Source organism: Pleurodeles waltl, chromosome 6, assembly GCF_031143425.1.
Source record: "Pleurodeles waltl isolate 20211129_DDA chromosome 6, aPleWal1.hap1.20221129, whole genome shotgun sequence".
Lineage (NCBI taxonomy): Eukaryota > Metazoa > Chordata > Amphibia > Caudata > Salamandridae > Pleurodeles > Pleurodeles waltl.
In genome coordinates this window covers 1672535249-1672557899 of record NC_090445.1, presented here as the reverse complement: position 1 = coordinate 1672557899, position 22651 = coordinate 1672535249, and the positions used below count along the sequence as shown (strand labels likewise).

The 22651-nt window shown below is 40.9% G+C and overlaps 1 protein-coding gene and 1 long non-coding RNA gene across 11 annotated transcripts in view; one reads left to right on the top strand and one right to left on the bottom strand.

Annotated features, from left to right (window-relative positions):
* DAB2IP (DAB2 interacting protein) overlaps positions 1 to 22651 on the bottom strand; it is a 1276993-nt gene that overhangs the window by 764552 nt on the left and 489790 nt on the right. The window lies entirely within an intron of this gene.
* Positions 21018 to 22651, top strand: part of LOC138301327 (uncharacterized) — a 321141-nt gene continuing 319507 nt past the window's right edge. Inside the window, exon 1 of the long non-coding RNA XR_011205085.1 lies at positions 21018 to 21081. This is a non-coding gene — a long non-coding RNA (uncharacterized lncRNA). The remainder of the gene's footprint in view (positions 21082 to 22651) is intronic.

The window sequence follows — 22651 nt, the reverse complement described above, 5'->3', positions numbered from 1 at the left end:
TGCAGTTCATTAACAGATGTTTATATTTTATTGTGTTTCACACTTCCTTCACCCCAGGAAGATTTTCATATAGTTCAGTTTAGAAAAGCCTCTCATTTTGTAGTGATAGAAAAGTAAACCCCAATATCCCTGTTACAGAACACACAGCCTGACACTTGACCTCTTTTATTGAAGTCACAGGAAATGAAACAGGATAAAAACGCATCTTTATTGCTTTGTCACCTTCTGAACTTGAGCATGATTATTTGGGGAGGTGCCCAACCTCTACTTCCACCTGGAGTATTCATACAGGGTTCTGCAAAGTCAGTCCTGGAGAGCGGGTCCATGCCAGATTTTTAGCATATCCACATTTAGAAAAATGTAGATTTCTGAAACATCTTTTTTCTAAATGTGGATATGCTAAACATCTGGCATGGACCCGGCTCTCCAGGACCGACTTTGCAGAACCCTGTGCATTACAGTACAAAGATAAACCAGGGGGTCCTCCCTCCAACTTTGAATGCATGTTATCTTGCCCACTGACCAGGGCGGCTCCTCCATTAGGACGTCGCCCCCTTGCCAGCAGCGGCAGCTTCAAAACCTATTCAAGAAAACAATAATAAACTGTGTGTATTATCATTTTCTTGAAAAGGGGCAGGGCATTGGGGTTGATGAGCGTTTAAAGGGAGTGCACAGAGCACTCCCCTCAGAGTACATGTGTGTTTGGCTGACCGTCTCAGGCCAGCTAAACACACGTGCGTGGTAGGCTCTCTCCAGCCTGGCAACACAGTTGCCGGGCTGGAGAGTGCCTGCACAGGCTCCTAGTCGGCCTGGGACTGTCCTGGCTGGGCGCTCCCAGCCAATCCAGATGGTGATTTGAGCGGCGTCAGGACTGGCCACAGGGCAGGCTGGGAGCCTGTGCCTGCAGCGAGGAGACGGAGGAGCGGAGTGACGCGCGGCGGATGAGGTGTTTTTAAAAAATATATTTTAATTAAATTGTAATTTATTCCCCCCCCCGTGCCACCATCCCCTTCTGGTTGTCACAAGCCGCAACTGCTACTGACTCACCTCTAGTGACTTTCGAATGTTTATGCAGATATAGTACACAAAGCACAGGTAGATAAAATAATTTCCAGAATTGGAGAAGCCAAATTACGAGGCAGAGTTAACTGCCTTTTGCCGCAAGATAAAGCAAATTAGGAGGCCTAAGGTGGCATATTTTGGGATGGTATTAGCTCAGTGTTATGTTATTTGTACAGAGTTAACACTGCCTGGGAGAGGTGTCACTTCATTACGACCAGTTTAAACCCAAATACAGCACTAGGCAACTGAAATGTGACCATGGACCCTTGCAAAGGGCACTCAACTGCACAGCACAATGTGAAACTGCGATTTTAGTAACTTTTGATCCATTTATTCTAGAAATAATTTTTGTTAAAATCTGCAAATTATGCATCAAACAATGGAATATGCGCCAAATGCAGCAGGTCCATAATTATGCAGAAAACGCAGCAGCTGCAGAATCACATCATTCCAGTGACCCTGACTTAAACTGAAGGAGTTCCCTTGTTGGCCACATGAAATCCGGATTCATTTTCACACCATTCTTGAAGCAGTTTGGTAAATAATTCACGGGGTCCCATGTTAAGGTGCTACACAAATTAATTAAACATGGGTAGCTGTGATCATTTGTATTATTAACAGTGCTAAACAGAAATAGCTTGCTGGGTTCATTCTTCTGAACACTTGCTTTAGCATTTAGTATGAGACGATCAACAGGTGAAGGTCCTGCTCCTCGCAAGTACCTAGGTATTTTGAGGACTATTTCGTTACCTGTGGTTATCTCACAGAGATATTTTAAGTTCAAAGACTGGTGGAAGTTAACCTTCAGTCAGACATAAAACTTATAACAAAGTTTCCGTCAAATGCTGCTGATGTTGTTACCATGGACACTGTTTAACTATGAAAGATGGCCGTCCGTGGTTGCCATGGTTACCAGACGGCCTAAGGCTGCGTAGAAGTGCCCACCAGACTCCGCTTTTAACTGCAGAAAGTCTATTACTGATAAATCTGACCACTTCAGAAGAAGACAAGTTCTGACCTGGACCATTGAAAGAAATGTATAATTTACGCACACTGCCTTGCAGATGGAGTCAAGAATAATGTCTTCCCATCACTTGGCTGTAAATTATGCAAACCACATTAAACTCCCAAGATTACCTCTTCAGGTTTTTGTTACACACGGAATAAAAACAATAGATTTCGTCTAGACATTTTGTATGCACACTACTCATACTTGATTAAAGTGGCAAAATTCAGGGCACCTAGGTCTAGACATGATTCAATATGACACCAACACCAATTTCACTTTCCTGAGAAAACACTCAACTATGCAATCGTTTCTCTCAATTTCCATGATTTTACTTGCTTGATTATGAAAAGTCTATGATTGCAGATCTGTGTGTTTACAAATATCAGTACGATGTATAGAGAATGGACCATGGTTGAAAATGTCATGCTTGCATCCCCTTTGCTGGCAACTAGTCTACTAAACATAACAATTGATAACTTCAGGCTGTTAAATACATCTACAACCCACTAAAGACCAGAAAGAAAATGCAAAGAAGGCGGTCCCTTAAAGGCGAGCGTCCAAAGATCTGGGTGTATTCAACCCTACCCTAAGAGCAGGCCAGACCACCGGCTCTTCAGAGGGCTCCTAGAGTCGCAACTCTCTAGGCACGCCTTCATTAGGCGATTGACTCTACTGGAGCACCAAACAGGGAACGCTGGATAGGGTGTTCCACCAATAACCTGAAGGATTCTATTGCCTCTCGACCAATGGCACACAGGCTTCCTTCCACTCTCTAATTGTGGACCACCATTCTACAGTCTCTCGCTTTACATTACTGGCAACCACCTCAACAGTGGAGTAACAAAACCTGAAGGGGCCCTTCCTGCAAAGTTCATGGAGGACCCCCCTCCGAACTCACACTGGAGCTCTTTAGACAGGTTTATGTGCTGAGGGGGCCCCCTGGAGCTCGGGGGCCCAACTGCACCACGTAGGCCTTTGCTACGCCACTGCATCTCAACACTTGGGACTGAAAGAGGATTCTTTTTCCAGAAATTACGTCCACACCTAATTTTTTTAAGTCTGGTTTGAGAGTGCAGCAGTCTGAAAGGCTTATGTATACCAGTTCTTTCATGTATACATAGGTTGGACTTTGGCGTCACCTAGAGCAGTATTACACAGTCATCTAATGTTATTGGCTATTTGGTGGGTCATTTGACCCTCCTGGTGCTTTTATTTAAATGCATGCTGGGCTGTTTTATATGTGAAAAGTACACTGAATCATCATGCTGCTTGACCATTACAATACATTTTCTCACATATTCATTCTATACTGATAGCATTTTTGTTTCTTGTTAGCAGAGGGCTTCATGTGCCAAACAGCTTTTATGCATGCAATACATGTAAAAGTTTGTGAATGCCTGTGTTTACACGTCCTGGCACATTAAAGCCAGACATATTGTCTTTGCCAATGCTTGTTAGATAGGGGATGTACTTTACTCAGGGCTCCTTCTGTCACGCCCTTACAACTCAATACCCATTTTCCATAGGTTTAAACAATAACTCACAGTAAAGTGGCAGCAAACCTGCACGTTTGGTACAATGTGTAACACTGCTCCTTCTATTCATAAATAATAATTGTAGAACGATCAATCAATGTACAATTAGTTTCTTCTTGAACCTAATACCCACATGTAGCTATGATAGTATGAAATGTTTTCATAAATGACTATTAGATGTAAAATCTTTTTTTGTTTTTTTATCAAAAAGAAAATATATGAGAGATATATATGAGAATGCAGAGAGTACCAATAAGTAGCCAACAGGTTAGCAAGAACACTCTCAATTGTGCAGCGTGAGACAAGAATGGAAAAGTACCTGCTGGGCAAATGGAAATAAATTCAGCAGTATCTGGACCCTTATTCAGCTGTCTCTCAAAACAGAAATCAATCAGGTGTATGTACGTGAAAGCAGGAGGCCATTTTGTGTATGTACCTGAAAGCAGGTGTGAGGTGATGCTTGAGTGCTTAGGAGGTTGAGGATGATCCTAGCTGCGGTGTTCTGTAGAGTATTGGGTCTTTTAAGTAGCTGGGAGGACACTCCGGTGTAGAGAGAGCATTACCATAGGCAGGCGGCTGGTGACCAGGGCATGCGTGACTGACTTTCTGGTGCTTGTAGGGATCCATTCGAAGATTCAGTGGAGCAAATGGAGGATGAAGAAACAGGAGGAGGCGACTGGGTTTCCTTGTCGATTCATGGATAGTTGTCAGTCGAGGATGATGCTGAGGTTTCATGCGTGGTCTGATTGAAAGGGAGTTGGTCTGAGCTCTGCTGTCTACTAGCTGTGGTCCTGTGTGGAGGTGTTCTTCCTGAAGATCAGGACTTCAGTTTTGTCAGTGTTTAGTTTGAGGCAGATGTTTTCCATCCATGTTGCTACGTTGGTCATGGCATCGCAGAAGTTGGCTTTGGCATTGTGGGACGCTTTGGTGAGTGAGAGGATTAAGTGAGTGTCGTCAGTGTAGGAGACTCTATTGAGTCCATAGGATCAGACGATGACTGCGAGGGGGGTCATGTAGATGTTGTACAGGGTTGGGTTGAGGGAGAATCCTTGGGGTACGCAGCAGGTGATTTTCTTGGGTGTGGAAGTAAAGTGAGGAAGGCGGATGCACTGCATGCGGACTGAGAGGAAAGAGGTGACCCACTTAATGGTGTTTTGTTGAATGCCTATATTGTGGAGTTTGTTGAGGCGAGTGTGGTTGCAGACTGTATCGAATGCTACACAGAGGTCCACAAAGATCAGAGCTGCCGACTCTCCTTGTTCGAGGAGGGCCCTGATGTAGTCCGTGGTGAGGATCAGTGCAGTCTCCATGCTGTGGTTGGCCCGGAATACTGACTGTGAGGTGTTGAGAAGGTGGTTTCGTTCGAGGTAGTTGGTTAGTTGTTGGTTGACGGCTTTCTCAAGCACTTTGGCCGGGAAGAAGAGCAGGGAGATTGGTCTGTAGTTTTTGAGGTCGCTTGGGTTGGCGGAGGGTTTCTTCAGGAGGGGTCTGACCTCTGCATGCTTCCATTTGTCCGAGAAGGTTGCCATGTAAATGGATGTGGGTTACTTCTGTGCTAATAGTGTTGGCTCCAAGGTTAAAAAGCCGGTGGAGGCAGGGGTTGGTGGGTACCCTCGAGTGGATGGATGACATGATGGCTGAGGTGGTGTGTGGTAATCAGGGACCAGGAGGTTATTGTGTGGCTGGTGTTCGCTGCTTGAGAGATGTTGTCTAGGCTGGAGTTAGAGGGTCAGAATTGTTATATACGGTGGTGATCTTTCTGTGGAAGTAGTCTGAGAGGGTGTTGCAGAGTGCCGTGGATGGTGTTCTATGTGACTAACGAGCTAGAGAATTCCTTGATGATTCTGAAGAATTCTTTTGTGTGGTTGGCTATGGTGTTGATGCGGGCAGTGATTGCTGCTCTTTTTGCTGCCTTGATGGGGTGGTGGTAGTTGTTGAGGACTTCCTTGCAGGCCTCTGTCGGAAGAGTCCTTGGTCATGTGCCATTGTTTCTCGAGTCGGAAGCAGTTGCGTTTGGAGTTTCTGAGCTCCGGAGTGTACCATCTCACTAGCATGGAGGTGTTGTTGGTTTTAGCTGGTTCAGCAAGGCGACTCTGAGAATGAGGTTGTAAGCATGAGAAAAAATACCATTTCCTAAGTCCAAAAAATTACAAGTATATGAGTATATTATTTTGGACTGTCCTCTTGCCAGGTTTTTTGGCCATCTATACTAAGCATTTTGGAACTAATAGTGTTTCAATTCCCACAATTAGCACTATGAAGCTTCAATAGTGGCCCATTTGGTGGTATGCAAAAGTTACTAATATAACAAGTATTGGCCTACAAGTCCCATCATTCTGTGTGTTATAGAACAGAATACCAGGACAGTCAGTTGACAGCCATTAAAAAAAAAAAAAATCTTGTTCTTCCTTACGTTACTAATTACAGTCAAGCGTAATTCACATTTTTTATTGAGTTATGTAAGCTATTATTTGATTGTAGGTAAATTCATTTTATAACAGCTGTGGAACGACCAGCAGCCTGATGCGGCCTGAGGTGTCCATCAGTGGGCTTGAGCTCCTGGCGAGGTTGTAGCTAGTAAATCTAGAAGCGACTATTCACACCCTGAGGGGCTGGTGGTGGGCTCCCCCGGGAGATGCTGATGTTCGTGGGTTGAGAGGATGCCCGATCTTATCTCTAGGGAGCTAGATGTGAGTTGGACATAGAAATTACTAGCTGCCTGGTATAGCTTTAAGTACCCTGTGACTGGGAATGGTGATCCCCTAAAATCCAAAAGTACCTGTCTCTACCCTGTGACTGTGGAACAGCGGACTGTATCCAGGAGTGGAATATTCCAGTCCCAGAAGAAGTTATCTCCACCCTGTGACTAACAGTGGGAGGAACTCGCAGAGTTTCAGTCCGCAGAATTCTGTGCAGTTGCATGAAACCTCTACAGGGTTGCGTGGAATTCCACAAACGGGCGGATATAGGCACGTCGCACTGCTCGCACTGATTTTTTAGCATTGGAAGCTCATTCTGTGCTGAAAAATCTGTGCGGATGGCACCATGTGGTGCGCTAGAGTGCGCTGCTTCTTGAGTTGATTTTTCTGCAGCTCAAGTAGATTTTCTACTCGAGCAGCATCTTTCGGAACAAGACCGGTTGCGACCATTCGCGTTGCAGAAACCTCGCTGGGTTCCCTTATAGTGAATGAAAATTGTGCCAGGGGACGCCAAATCTCACTTACCCTCGCCAGCTTACTGTTGGCAATCGGTACTCAAGAAAAAACTCTGCCATGCGTTGGTTAGTGGAATTAGGCTAGAACACCGTGTTACAAGAGTAATGCGGAGTGCCCAAAATTCCGCTAGATCCCCGGCTTAGTGGAATAAATCCCCCACCCCTACCTGTGACTGTGAGGTGGGCTGTCCCCAGGAGTGATAAACCAATAAAGCCCAAGAGTAACTATGTGCACTGAGTGACTGTGTGGTTGTCAACACTACCAGAGCAGCCATCAAACAAAAACATAGCTATGATAAGTCAATTCAAAATATTAATTCTGAAACAAAAGAAAATAAGAAGGAACAATAAATTACCATTTTAAAAATGTATTTAAAAATGTAATCTAATAGTAACGTTTTTATATACCACTTTATTCCACGCAAGTGCTGTTTCTAAGCACGTTAAATAACACATAATATTGTTACCTAGATTGATATTCAATGTATCTCCCCGGAAGGCAGCAGTGCGGAGTCCGCCTTGGTAGAACGTTAATATCATATATGCAGCTAAACATGTATCGTAGGCAGGACCATTTAACTCACTGAGCCATCCTGCTGCCTTCATTTACAATGGCAGGCAAAAATGCGTTCCTGTGGTTAATAAACCGGAAATACGGTTTTGCACATTGTGAAACAACAATGTAATTGAAACTCTACTCCAAGCATTCTAGGAATAAACCTTAAATGAAAAATAGAAGGGGGGGGGGGGCTTAGTGATGCTGCCTAGCAGATCATTGACTTGAATGAAAAGCAAGAACCTGCTGTTATCATTTACTAGTGAAACGTGTGCATTAGGAAAAAAAATGTTGTACAAAAATGTTTTTTGTCCGATTGGCTGTACCATAACAGTCCCTTTTGTAGAAGAAACGTTCTCCCTAGTTTGGCTTATTGGTTCTTCTGAAAGCTAAAAACGTTATCTTGGCTCCCAAAGCAGTGGTATTGATTTTATCGACCTCAAAAGGATGAAACGCTGACTGGACCTCCGGTATTTGAATTCGTGACCTCACGGTAAAACACCGATCATGGCAATGTCTAAAAACACCTATTAGGAGCTCTAGAGTCCTCCCTTCTCAGACATCTGAGATAAATGATTTTCACAACTGACACTCACAGAATCGCCACCACAAATCCCATCTTGCATCACACACTGCAGGGCAGAGACCAGGAACACTGAGGACGTTCTCAGTGAAGAAGACCACGTCACAACAGACAACTCTTCTCCATCACATACAACCAAGAAAGGAGTGAGTAAATTCTTTTTTTTTAACGTTCTTGTATTTCTGTGGATATCTTCGCAGCTTCTAAGATCGTTTATATTTTGCAACATTTACGTAAAAATTGTAACTTTCGCAACCAATTACATCGAAAAAGGTAAACTGGAAAATACACATTCGGCATACATCTGCCACTGTGCATTGAGAAACACAACGCGCTTACAGGTGGCTATTCGCGAAGATTAGTTACTTTTAAGTAATTTTACAGCTTTGGACTATTTGTAAAATCTATTTGTAAAGTGTAAATTACTCAAAGCTATAGACTTGCACATCTCCACCATCAAAAAAGTGGATGGAGCTAAATTGATTAGTGTAAGTTACTACTGCCAAAAAGAAACAGTAATAAGTCCAGAACGACACATGACCAACCACTGACACTGCAGCACCTTCCAAAATAATGACGGTGGGGACATAAAATAAAACCCTGAAGACATAATGGTAAATTAAATGAACTTACTTAAAAAAAATATATATATATAAATAGATATAATTTATTATTAAAACATATATAATTCAATGGTAAAAACATTTATTATTTGATTAAAAATATGTTAAACGTTTTAAAATATATTAATTAATGTAACATTAATTTTAATACAATAGAAAGAAACTAATTTTAATTAATTCTATAATCACTTTGAAAAATTATTAATACATGATAGAAATGTGTTATTTCTCTAGATGGGATTTTTTTTTTTTTTATTTACATTTTAAAAACATGTTTTTCAGTTGATTTTATATATTTAAATTAGTTAAAGATTGAATGCAAATTTAAGTTAATAATGCTGTAGAATTTTTAATTTGTTCTAATTTAAAATAAAAATATACAATGTATTTACATTCAAATTAAAAATATGTTTACTAATTTATTTTAAATCTCATAAATATTTTTAAATGTCCTAATACTTTATCATAGGGAGAACTCCACCCGACTGTGGATTCTCCTTATGGTAAACTATTGGGAAAAACAAATGTATTTTACACAAAAAATAGTAAAATTGAGTCTTTTGAAATCACCTGAGGCACCTGGCAGGGGTGTCCGTTATCATCATAACATTTTGCGCTGTATGTGGAACCGTAGGCCTTGTGGATATCTGACCGCGTAAGTGCATTGCGTCTACATCATTTGGAACTTAAACTTCTAGCGCATGCCGTTGAAGTCAACTTTTTTACATTGTCTTCAGTGGCTGATTTGAGGGCAGTTGAGTTATTGGAGCCAGAGATTGGCCAGCTGTCTAAATACAAGCTTAACTCTGATAATATCCTGGTTATTTCTAATGTCCCCACATTTAATTCTGATTAGAGGTCGGTTTAGTCTGCAACCTACTTGGGTGTGGAACTGACTATACGGCTGGAAGAGATTATTCATCTAAACAGTGGCAAAGTCTATGATCAATCTATTGAGACCTTCAATAAATACAATCAAATGCATCTGCTGCTTATTGGGAGGTATAATCTTATTACAATTATTATTTTACCCCTGTATTTTTTATCTTCAGATGTATAGCATTATATCACCCAACTGGCTTTTTTGATAAAACTGAATCAATCTGGCAATGGCTCTTATGGAATTTCAAAAGGCTGAGATGTAAGATACAGTATATCCAACTTCCTTGGGACTGAGGCTGAATGTCCCGACCTGCCATTCAAATCTAGAACATAGAAACATTTGTTTTTCGTCTTTCCTTGGTCCTGTGTTGGAAAAAGTGGCCATTGGGATCAATTTCTTCAGACTATAATCCCATGGGGGCTGATTTTAAACCACACATAGGCATTATTGATATGCTTTACTTCAAGCAGACAGGGTTTAAGACCTTACAGGCCTATCATCAAATGTGGGCCTGCTTAAAGAACTTGTTCTCTTTTATTGACCCTTACAGTCAATATACGTTATTGGGGTTTAACCTGAACTTCCCGTTATCTATTCATCATAGTGCGCTCAGTTGTTAGGGGCCGATATTAGGACAACTGTCTGAGGACACCACCTTGCTTTCTTTTGAGGCTTTACAGCAGCAGCTGCCTGTTCCCTCCAGGGAGTTTTAGATTTCTCCAACTTTGTAATTTTTTTCGGGCCTGAGGTGGGAGAGATTAACTGCACGCAGAATACATTTCTTGAGTTCTTATGGATTTGACTACTAGGGAGAATATACGTTTGTCCTAGAACATGATTCTTGCAGCCGAATTCAAAGGAAGAATTGATGAACTTCGACTCAGGGCTGAGAAATGGGTTGCTTCTTTGGTTTATGATGACACTTAAGGAAATTGAAAGCAGTAGTATTCTAGCACAGACAAACATGAAGGTGTCCCGGGGTAAGGATCATCATTTCAAGATTCTGAACTATTTGTATTATACTCAGTACCGACTAAACAGAATAAAGATAAAGCAGGATAGTTGATGCTTCTGATGTGGGGTTTTGTATTTCAATACCGGGACAATGGGATTCTATCTTTCATAAATGAAATAGTGTATTTCTTGTTGATTGTAGATGGGACCACAAGCTTATAATATTTGGGCATTCCCCTCAGATCCCACCAGCAGTATCAGGGATATATATTTTTTTTCCATCTCCTTGGCCAGACTGGCTTTGGCCTAACATTGGTTACTAACCAGAACACTTGATCCAATGATGTGGGTCTCAAGGTGGCAAGAGTCTTTAAATGTATGTTCATTTGAAATGTCGATCCTAGATAATGAATGACGTAGAACCAGATTAAATCATATCTGGAATCCTCTAAGAGTGTGGTTCTCAGAGGGATCGATTGGCCATGACCTGTCAACTTTATACTGTATTATTCTATAGATTATCCTTCAATGATTGATGTATTTATTTGTATTTTTACTGAAGCACACTGCACTTGCTAATGTTTTATGTCTTCTATTTTGTGTATTCTATAACGTCCTTATAAAAATAAATGAAAATATATTACAATTATTTTTATATTAATTGCTAATGTAAATTATTTTATATATCTACATTAAATATAGAACAAAAGACAAACATGCTACAACACTACTAAATTAGTTTTGAATTAAATCTCTATATCATTTAAAGATGTGAAATTAAATAAAAATATGTTGCTGAAGTTTAAATTAGAAATTAAATTCCCATCTAAAATGAATACATAGTTTTATTATGCATTACTATTTATTACAAGTGATGTATAGAATTAGTTAGAAATAATGTAATTGTATTTCAATTAGAAAAAGGTATATGTGTTTATAAATTCGAAAAGGTTGTTAGAGTATTTTAGAATTAAATAATAAAGATATTTTATATTTAGATTGTTTAAATTATATTTACTTGCATTTTTAACTATCCTAAATAATTTATTTTAACATTATTTCATGTTGGATTTTATTTTAAGTCCTTACTGCCATTTTTTTCTATGGGAAGGCATTGTGGTTTATCAGTGGTATGTTAAGTGTGGTGCTGGACTTACACCAGCTCTGAGCATGAGTAATTTACTACTGCTTTGGGTTCCTTTTTAGAAGCAATAACTTTAGAAGTACAGTCTGTAAATAGGTGTCTCTTTTGTGGGCGGGCACAGGACCTTCCCTAAGTTCCTCCCTAACCCTTCATAAATCCCTCCTTATTACTTCCTAAACCCCTTCCAATTAGTAGTAAGTATGTCCCTTTTTCCAGCCACTCCCAGTCCATTTCACAGTTAATACTAAGTACTAGACTTACATGTGTGAGCATCTCCTCATAGAAAAATTAATGGAGATGGAGATTTACTCTTGTAGGTTTGTGAATAGTATTCTGTACTACTATACAGTACTACTGTAATAATACTAAAGTACTACAAAATGCACTTTGTGAATAGGCCTCACACTCTCCATCTTGGCATTGCTCAATAAGAGTAAAAATGATTTGCAAAACAGTGAAAATTATCTCTCAATGCACAGAAAATCTTCAAATAAGTGAAGGCCAAATTAAACTGCTAGTCCACAAAGGCCATAAACTGGAGCCTTTGAAAAATACTGCCAGTGAAAAAACTCTGCTAACCACTAAGTAAAGTAAGGCGGGCCAGACATGCACAAAATCAGATCACATTACACAACACATACGATGTATGATGGAACAACGCATATATATATATATGTACATATATATGTACACATATATATATATATATATATATGACATATACACGCACACAAAAACACCTTTCCACCTAAAAACCCTACCTACCCTAAACCCCAAAACACATACTCACCCTAAAACCTGAAAATCCCATACCAACCCTAAAACTTAAAAATGCATTTACCACCAATAACCTTTATCCACCCTAAACACTATAATCTCTCTCTCTCTCTTTATATATATATATATATATATATCACACTCAACCCACTTAATACTTACCTGTACTTACCTTTAAAACCTTTACCACGTATACACCTTTACCATTCATGCCTCTACAACGAAATTAGTTGTAAAGGCATGCGTGGTAACGGTATATTCGTGGTAATGGCATGTGTGGTAAAGGCATTGTGGTAAATGCATCTTCTTGCATTTACTGCATTGTAAGTGATGTTTCCCCAACACAAATGAAACACAAAGAACTGGGCTGTGTACTACAGACCTACAAACAAGGGAGCATTTTTCACCATGTGAGGTTGGAGCTAGCATCGAAGAAGGGGCGGAACCTAGGGATGTGAGTGCGGCTTTCAGGTCATCCCATAAATTGAAGGGAGATTGGTAGGTGTGTTACTTAAAAACCGCGCAAGGTTTAAATATGCTGCATCTTGATCTGCTGTGGAGAAACATTGGTGGAGACGTGCCTGGTGATGGCATGACCACTCCTCCCTGAGATAAACCACAAAACAATTCTGGACAAAAGCCTGCAACGTGTGATTTGTGGGTAGAATGTGACATCTTTAATGGACTTCAAATCATCAAAGCCTCCATATGCTGGGTGGAAATCCACTCTGTGAAAGGGTTTTCAGATCACCAGGTGCTCAGTGTGGATTATAGTTCTTCTTCAGGTGACCTTGTGAAGGGAGCAGATCTTGTGTGACACACAGTGGCATTGTGTGAATTGGCACACCTGAGGCAATTTCTCCACAGATGTATCCTGCAACCCCATTCCCCAAAAATGGCTGCTGCTCTCTTAAAATAGGAATTAGAACATTGGAATGTTGGGAGCTCCATTGGAGACAATGGAGTGCTCCAGGTTTCTAATTGCTGGTAAATGTCGGACGCCTCAACAATTCAATGTTCAAGGCCTCAAGGAGTCAGAGGGGATTTCAGTCCCCTCGGGCTCCGTGAGGCCTTTGTGTCATTCATTAGAACATTCTGTCCTCTAGTGGCAGAATGTTCTAATAGCCTTATAGCCCTTGTAGCTGGGCTATACCGGCAATTAAAGGCCGCTCCCTTGTTAACGCTGGTGTGGGCCTTTAATGGCCGGTATGGCCCGCTAGGGCGGGCTCTAAGCCTATACTGGGGCACTTTTATGATTACTCTACTTCAGCAACTTACTGTACTTCGAGGCCTTTTTATGCAATACAATAAACAACTATAGGTTCGCCTTATTTTTATTTCCAACACTGTGTATCATAAAACAGCTGCCATGTTAGTCATTTGGTATTAGGAGCCACAAACAGCATTATGATGATGTAAGAGAGTGCAGAGGTTGAGTCAAGAAGATATACAATGACGTCACACATTCCTCAAGGCACTGACATCATGGCCCCGGACAGACACAGAGGTGGGACATAGCACGCATCCAATGCTTCTCTCGGGACACTCGAAACCCTGGCCAATGGAAATCAGAATCCCACCTGCACGGTTTGGCCTTGAAGAGGCAGAACTCGGCAGAGGCAAAGCCCGGTGTGCCTGTGCGGCTCGCGCGAGGCAGACCCCCTCCCCCCTCACTCCCCCCACCTGTAAAATTCCTCCCCTGTTTCATACCTTCCTTTAGTCTGCACATCAATACTGGATGTTGTTCTCTGACAGGCTTCAGCCCCCAGCAACTGTTCTCCGCTTTTGAAAAATATTGTATCAGTGTCGGCGTGTCTTGACCAAAGGGCGTGAGATGATATTACAACAAACCTGACCCAGAGTCCGGGAGGGTTTATCGGATGAGGAGGGGGCTGCCGCCTGGGGCGCACACCCCGGACAGGTCTGCTTGCATAGCAGGTCACACAGGTGCGCACAATGAAAGGCGATTTGTGAGACACTGAATACCTTAAAAGACGCATTTTGCGCAAAAATGTTTATTTTTTTATTTTAGTGATGCAGAAATATTGTGGGCACCTCACAAAGACAAATCCTGCGCTGTATACGACTTACATCACAAGTACGAAATTAAAGACAGCATCTCGTTAATACGTGCAATGTGTCTGCATATTGGGTTTCTCGCGTTCAAGAACAAGCTGATTAAAGCCTGAGAAGAGGGGTCACGTGACTGAAATAAATAAAATGTCAGCTCTGCTGCCCTGTGACACACAAAAAACACACCTGGCTTCCCGAGCCTTCCAATACTCTGTTTTAACTCAACTGCATAGTTTAAAACAGATTAAAAGCCACCCGTTTCCCTGTGTGTATTTATTCATAAAAAATGGAAAAAGGGAAAACGCTTTTTAAATCCTTTTCATAATGTCACCAAGCCCCTTAGGCCATTTGTTGAACAGGTTGTCAGCCTGGAAAGTTCGGCATTCGTCCGTGATTGTACTTATAAATGAGGGGTTTGTTTTGAACAGGGACTGGTAGTAAATTTAAGGGAGATGTCATGACCTTGAAAAATGCCAACTTTTATTTGGTGACCCTTAGTAGCTATGAATGGTTAGCATTCCTACTATAGGTAGGACTCAGCGTTCCGTGAGACTGTGTGCGCGGCTGCTGCAGATTCTCAAAGCCCTTCTGACATCTGGCTGGTGAAGAGCTTCTTCCTGTTTTTAGAACAGTGTCATGGAAAGAGGAGGGCGAGCATGAACTGGAGGTTGTAAACAACTGAAATGACATTGTTGTGCTAAAGGTAGAGGTGGGCGAGCCACTGAAATCTCGAGCCAGACTGGCTCAGCTCCGTAGTGTAACAAAACTTGAGCGCCCCCCCTGCAAAGTACACAGAGGCCCCTCCCCTACCAACCCAGTCAGGAGCTCTCAGGCCAGGGGCTGTGCACACTGGACCATCTTGAGGGGGCCCTCTGGAGCCCAGGACTCCCCCGCACTGTAGGGAATGAGGGGCCATTGTTACACCAGAGCTCAGCTTGAGGTCCCGTTGGAACCTTGAGCTCATAACAAGCTAAACTTGGATGTGGCTTCTCCCTCCCTTTACTGGGAATGTGAGGTTACGACCACAGAAAGGACCCTGCACTGCCCATGCACTGAGTATGGGCAGTGCAGGGGTCCCCCTGCCCAGCACCCTCACAATGCTCACTGTCTGCAGAGCATGGAGAGGTTGCTGGTGCACCCTGTGTGCAGCAGCATTGCCGTTCAGTGGCGTAGCGTGGGGTGTGCAGGGGGGGCCGGCCGCACCGGGCGCAACATCTTGGAAGAGACTAAATCCACGGGTTAGGGGGCGCAAATTACTTGCCTTGCCCCGGGTTAGGGGGCGCAAATTACTTGCCTTGCCCCGGGTGCTGACAACCCACGCTACGCCACTGTTGCCGTTGACTCTATTACGAGCCGGCAACAATGCTGCTGCCTCTTTCCTGTTGGGCTGACGTTCATAATAGGTCCGGCCACCCTGTCGGGAGTTTGGAGGACAGTTGTTCCCATCTGCCAAACTCATAATTAGGCCCCAACTCTTGACCCCGGCTCAAGACAACTTTACGCCTGCAAAATACGTCACGATCACTTCCTGTGCTCTAATGTAAGATAATCATTGAGTGATATGTTATTTTTTTAAGCCCCACTCACTGCCCTCTCACTAAGACGTTGCTTTTGTTCCATTTCACGACTAAATTCCAGGACACAATGTGATGTCACCTAAGTACAGAAATTCGGTGAGTTGATAAGCAAATAAACGTAAACAAATACTGCCATGATGATCCCAATGCAGTTGTATTTTATGCTGACCTGAGTGAATGTAAGCCCCACCTCTTCTGGAAGGGTAAGCCCTATAAACTCAACTTCCAGCATCCACTTGAAAAAAAATCACACACCAGAAAGAGCAGCACATGGCTATCTCCTTTGTTGAGTTCCTACTGAGAGTTGAATAAAACCCTGTCCATTTTCCCTTCAGAAAATGCACCAGCGATTGCATCATTGAAAGAGCCAAAGTTAGGGTGATCAGGCATCCCGGTTTTTAGAGATAGTCGACTGAAAATGGTGGGAGGTGATTTTTTTTTGGTTTTCCAAAGCAGAGATGGTTAGCAGGTGATATCAGAAAGCAATTAAATTAACAGGCATTACACTGGCTTTAAAAATCGCAGTTTATTTATGTTCTTAGTACCTCTTCTGTAATTCTATGCTGATGAGCGCTGCTATTCTGTGTGCTCAGCTGAAGTAAACGTGTAGTCCTTCCTCTATTTTCGTGAAATGACCCGGTTTTTGGCTGTACATTTCTGGTCACCCTAGCCAACGTGCAAATTCCTGCCCGCGGGCTCCAGTGCATCAACAGGTTGGCAGCTGATTGGCTGAGAGAGCTGTCGGGTTACACCATTAAAGGGATGTTTACAGAAAGCAGGCCAATTAACCTACGAGGGTTAAAATACCAAGCCAAGCAACCAGCGGGTTACTTCCTCTAGACATTTGTGGATCATTTCTCACTTTTCTGCATTTCACAGGATTCAATTAGCACTCCTGACAAGATGAATCTGTTGCAGCTACCAGGGGCAGCATGGGAAGCCCTTTATAAGAGTACAGTTCATCCCTTTGAAAAGGCACTGTCTCAGAACATAAATGTGACAGGCGTAAATGTAAGCCTTTGCAAATGCTTTACAAAGCTGCACTTGCATTATTTCCCCCCTGCAGTTATACCTTTCATACAAACCCTCTCTGATTTAGGGAGTGTTTCCTCCACATTCCATCCCTTGATGCAGATTTTCCCCTCCGTGTGAAAGTGGTACAACTCCAACCATATCCAGCGGGGAAAAGAGCTTTGCAAATACTTGTGAGTGGCTGAAACCAACAGGTATATGGGTCCTCTGTCGCTTTCCAGCTCATGCCCTCCTAGGGGGTGGAGTCCAATGACTTCAGAACAGATTTGCTTACAAATGCTATTCCACCACACTGAGTACCACCCCGTGAGTACGTCACCCTGCTTGCAGAAATGAACATATCGTCAATATCAAATATGAATTCACAAATTGAAATAAAAACTACTTGGCAACTGGCAAACAAAAATGGTTTGTGAATCCGTGAGGGAGCTCTGGTGGCATGTCAGTTTATCATCTAATTAGCTGGCAACGTGGGTCCCTGAAGCAAATGTCTTCTGTGGAGATCTGTGTCACAAATCACAGCAGGCCCATCCCACCCTTTCGTTGTCTTGAGAAATAACATTTATTATGTGCCAGTGATTTTTGGAACTAGGAAGCAGAGCATGAAAGTGAAACTAAACAAAGCGACAGGAAGGGTGTACTGCTTCCTGATACACCTCTGGCATTTGTAAGCGCTGTAATTATCACGTGTTGCTATTGCTTAATTGCAATTCAATTTATCAACCTCAGAAGGATAAAGAGCTGAGTCAGCATTGGCAAGCTTCAAATCACTGACTTGGACCGTTGTTATCCACAGTGAGACACTGGGATGGCTTAGATAAATGACAGAACTGAAAAAGCACTTTGTAAAAAAAATGTGCATTTCTAGTGGACAGCAGCCATGTACAGTCTGTATTTCACTAGTGCTCTATTAAGAGGTGGATCCTGAATTCAAGTACTGAAGCTCTCCGCACAGCACAGGTGGTGACATCACAAGACCTGCCAACTTCACCAAAAATCTCACAGTGTGAGGAGGGGGTGGGGTCTTGGAGGGGGCGTGGACTTGGAGGGTGTGGCCACAATTATGCCCACCACTGGCACATTAATAGCTGTGCTATAATGGATGCAATTATTGGCATATTCTGAGCATGCATGGCATGAGGTGATGGTGCCAGGCCGTACACAGCAGATGCTCTCTCCATATGTGGCAGCAATACAAGTGAGCATGAAAGGAAAATAACACCAAAACACGTTTGATTAAAATGAAAAGCTGTTATTTCAGGATAAAAAGTGTATTATTTCAGGAACACTATAAACTTATATTCTTGGGAATTTAGTTTATCTTTTCCCAAAATAGGGGGTGAGTCGGATCTCAAAATCTAAGTGCTTCCTAACTTGAAAAGATCTTGATTGGGGACACCCTAATTTAGAGTTTTTGGATATGATAGCTGGCTGATAATCATTAATGCTGTATGTGACCTTAATTTATATTAAAAGTGTAACCTTTATGCTGTCCGACCCTGTACAATCTCTGTTACCTAAATGCTAGCATGGCTGTATCAGACTATGATATCATTAACACTAATGTCTACAACTTGTTATTTTAAGAATTGTGTATTTATTATTCAACCCTGCCCCTTCCAAGAAGATTCTAAATCAGAAAATATGGCTGAAAATCTCTCTGAAGGGGGTGAAGTGCAACAAGGAGGAGGGATTAAAAACACTGCACTACAACAATGATAGACAATGAAAAACGGAACTTTCTAATCACCTGTATCACTCATTGCCTATTGGTCATTTTTCAGGATGTTGTACTAAAAAGCTTGATTTTATCACCACTTTTTCAAAGTTTTCTTTGCCGAATATCTAATACTCGTTAGGATCATCAAGTTTCTTGCTTCCCATTGAAAGGAGGTATTGAAAAACGAACGAGTGCGCAAAATGCACTGTTTGGCCCTATTTTTTCAAGGCTTTCTCTGAGGCCGGGGACGTGCAAACCTCCTATTCCTGAATCCCACAGGAGGAAGTTAGTCTAGCTCCCATCACTAGTACTGTGCAACATTAGCCTAGGACTTATTCCACTATTTTGTATAGTGATCACTCACACAAATACACACAGAGATACAAAACTAGGGTTGTACAGTCAGTTGTATTATTATTAAATAGGAAGATAGAGCATAGCTGTGGAGGTTCTCAAACTCATAACAAATACAATATCATCCAAACAGCTCTTTAAGAATAGTCATTGAGCTAAGCACTCACAGCCCAAAGATGAATGTAACTTACAGTGGCAGGAAAAACTCCTGCAGGGCATACTCAGCCTTTCATTCCTCTTTGGTCTTGAGAATGACAGCCATTGAGTGAGGATATAGAGAAATGGTATACAATGGGAAGCAAAAGCAATGTAAAAACATTGCCATAGATTTCTACTATTATTCTTATTATTATTATTACTACTATTGTTGCCACCAATAACACTATTACTACTACCAGTACTACTACTACAAATAATTACCATTGTGAGTCCTATTTGTTGTTACTATTATTCATAATAATAATGTGACTATTTAGTAGTAGTATTAATATTAGTATTATTAATATTATTATTGTTGTTGCCAGTGGTATTATTAATATTTTTGCTACCAATATTATTCATAACAACAAAAGCAGAACAATAATAATAATAACAGTAATAATAACATTAACAACTGTAATAATAACAGCAATTATAATAACAATAATAATAGTACTAATACTATTATTATTGCTGTTATTAGTAATTATAAACATAGCACAATGATTATTATTATTAACAGCAACAATAACAATAAAACAATAATAATATATGCTGACATTATAAGTATTACTATTATTATCATTGTTACTATTATCATTGCTGTTGTTGCTATTATTATTGCTGCTGTTATTATTATTATTATTAGTTTTAGTAGTAGTATTATCATTGCTGCTGTTATTATCATTGTTATTATTATTGTCATTGCTGCTGTTATTATCCTTATTAGTTGTAGTATTATTACCATTGCTGCTTTTGTTGCTGTTGTTATTATCATCATCATTGCTGTTATTATTAGTTTTAGTAGTAGTAGTATTATTACCATTGCTGCTCTTATTATTATTATTATCAATGCAGCTGTTGCTGCTGTTATTATTATTGGTATTATTAGTTGTAGTATTATTATTAGCATTGCTGCTGTTGCTGTTATTTTTATTATTAGTTTTAGTATTATTATTATCAATGCAGCTGTTGTTGCTGTTATTATTATTGTTATTATTAGTTGTAGTATTATTATTAGCATTGCTGCAGTTGTTATTATTATTATCATCATTATCATCCGATGCCGGGCCGGTGAAAGGCCTTACATCACCAGCGCGCCCCCTGCACACACTCTGGTCCATGGTCACTTTAGAACCGAGGCCGGCTTTATGTGGTGTTTGCTCATCACAGGACATATAGCGGGAGAATGACCTTCACGTACATCCTGAAGGTCAGGGGTCATCAGATTGACACTCATACCCTGGGACAACTTAAACCCTCGTTTAAGTGAACGGAGTCTGTTCCGCCATCCGTTACCGAAGCTCTGCCCGGTGGGCACAGAATGAAGATGATTAGACGACGGGTGAATTGCAATAACTGTAAATATTACAAACTTTGCAAATTAGGGGCTTTGAAGCTCTAGTGGTTTGAAATGGGTCTAACTCTATAATAATTTGAATTTAAAAGCAAAGAAAAATTATCCTCAGGTTTCTAATTACACCCCGTAATGCGTGTACGTTAAAGTGACAAAAACATAATTGAACCATGTTTCATATTCTAATTTCAAAACAAAGTTATGTATCCGTTCGCAGCGCGCACAGCTTATGTTGTAAGAAATAAACTTGTGTTGTCAATTTACATATACAGGGCTCAGAGAGTAGAGCTGCATAATGAGGGCGCGGAAAGGATGCAGTAACATGAATCAAATTACCGATGACATCATCAACACGGGAGCCAATCACTACTCGGTATTGTGATCATATCACAGGAAGAGGAAGGCAATACAGCTTTCAAGCGTTTTACCAGTGAGTTCCTCTTAAAATATAAAACATGGGAATTTGCAATCGCTGTATAAATGCATGTCTCTAATTGGTGATGCTCTTTATAAAAAAAAAAAAGATACAGAACTCGACTACTATAAATTATTACAGTCGAGTTCTGACTTCACAATGCCTGCTGCCAGAGCGAGCAGGAGAGGTAAAAGTTGGGTCAGGCCAATGACAAGCAGAGAGAATATGTTTATGTTTTTTGCACTTCTTAGATAGAGAAAAGTTTGAATCTTTCTGATTTTTTTTTAAAGCTGTTTCTAATATCTGTTTGTAACAAATACCTTACAGATTTTAAATAAGTTTAATTTTGCATTAGTGGGTTTATTTTTCTTTATGTTTGCAAACATGCTTGTTCTTAAATATGGAAGAGATACTCCTCAACAATTTAAGTGGTTTGTGGGAAAGTTGATGGTGTGACCATGTATTATATGGGATAAAGTATCCCCTGCCCTACACGATAAGGATATTGCTACTTTGGCCTCGGTCCTCTACATGGTTATGGAACTCCTCAGTGACATGCAATATCCTTATAATGTACGGCAGGGGTTTCTTTTTTTCTTTATATCAGTAGTCGTCAAATGTTTTGTTGTCACCCACCTCCTCCAAAGTATTTTTCTATCAAATTGGCAAGTTTTAAATACAATTAGGTTTATTTAAATATTACATTTAAGTTGTCTTACCTATTTTCAAAACGCAATCATGTGCATGAATGCTAAACATACTATTCTGGTTAACTAAGCCTTTCTAATGTGTAAAATTATACACAACGTGATCCTCAGAAATGATGTCGGAGTGGTTCGAAGACTATTTGGAGTCCCTTTCCCTTCTGACACACACTCCCAGCCATATACACCTGACAAATGACGTGGCCCATTACAGGGTGGTTGACTGACGCTCATTTTTTTCTGCTTAAAACAAAGCAATGTTGTCAGCAAGATGCTTCTTTTAGCCAGAGTCTGACTACCCACATCCTGGATCAATAAAGCCTCCCCCCCCAGAGGGGCCCACCTCCCAGTTTGGAGAGCCGTGCCTTAAATAGTATTGTTTATAACATTTAACACACCACCAGCATATAACTCATGTGCATTAGCACAGTAAATATTAACAAATGCAGCAAAGTTACATCTTGCAGACAAGTAATCTCCTTCTTTAATGCTATCTTGCAACCAGGCAGATACTCAACAGTTGGCCTATGAGAAATGTTATTTACTCCGGGGTAACTGGAGTAATTTCAGTAATCACCCATTACTCTTGTGATGCGAAATTACTGAAATTGCGTGATTGCTCGAGCTAGAGTAATTAAGAACATTTTGAGGAAAAAATCCTAACGTAGGAGCACAGGAAAAATGAATTAAGAGACAGCGAGAAGCTGCTGCCTAATGCTGTTCATATCCTGTACCATTAGGTGATATTTTCTTAGCACAAAATGTATACTTGGGCCCATTTTGGATACAAGGGTTCATTTTGCACTAAGAAAATAGCACCAATTGCTGGATTACACTTCTCACACAATTTATGCATAATTATGAATAACTTTGCGGCAATT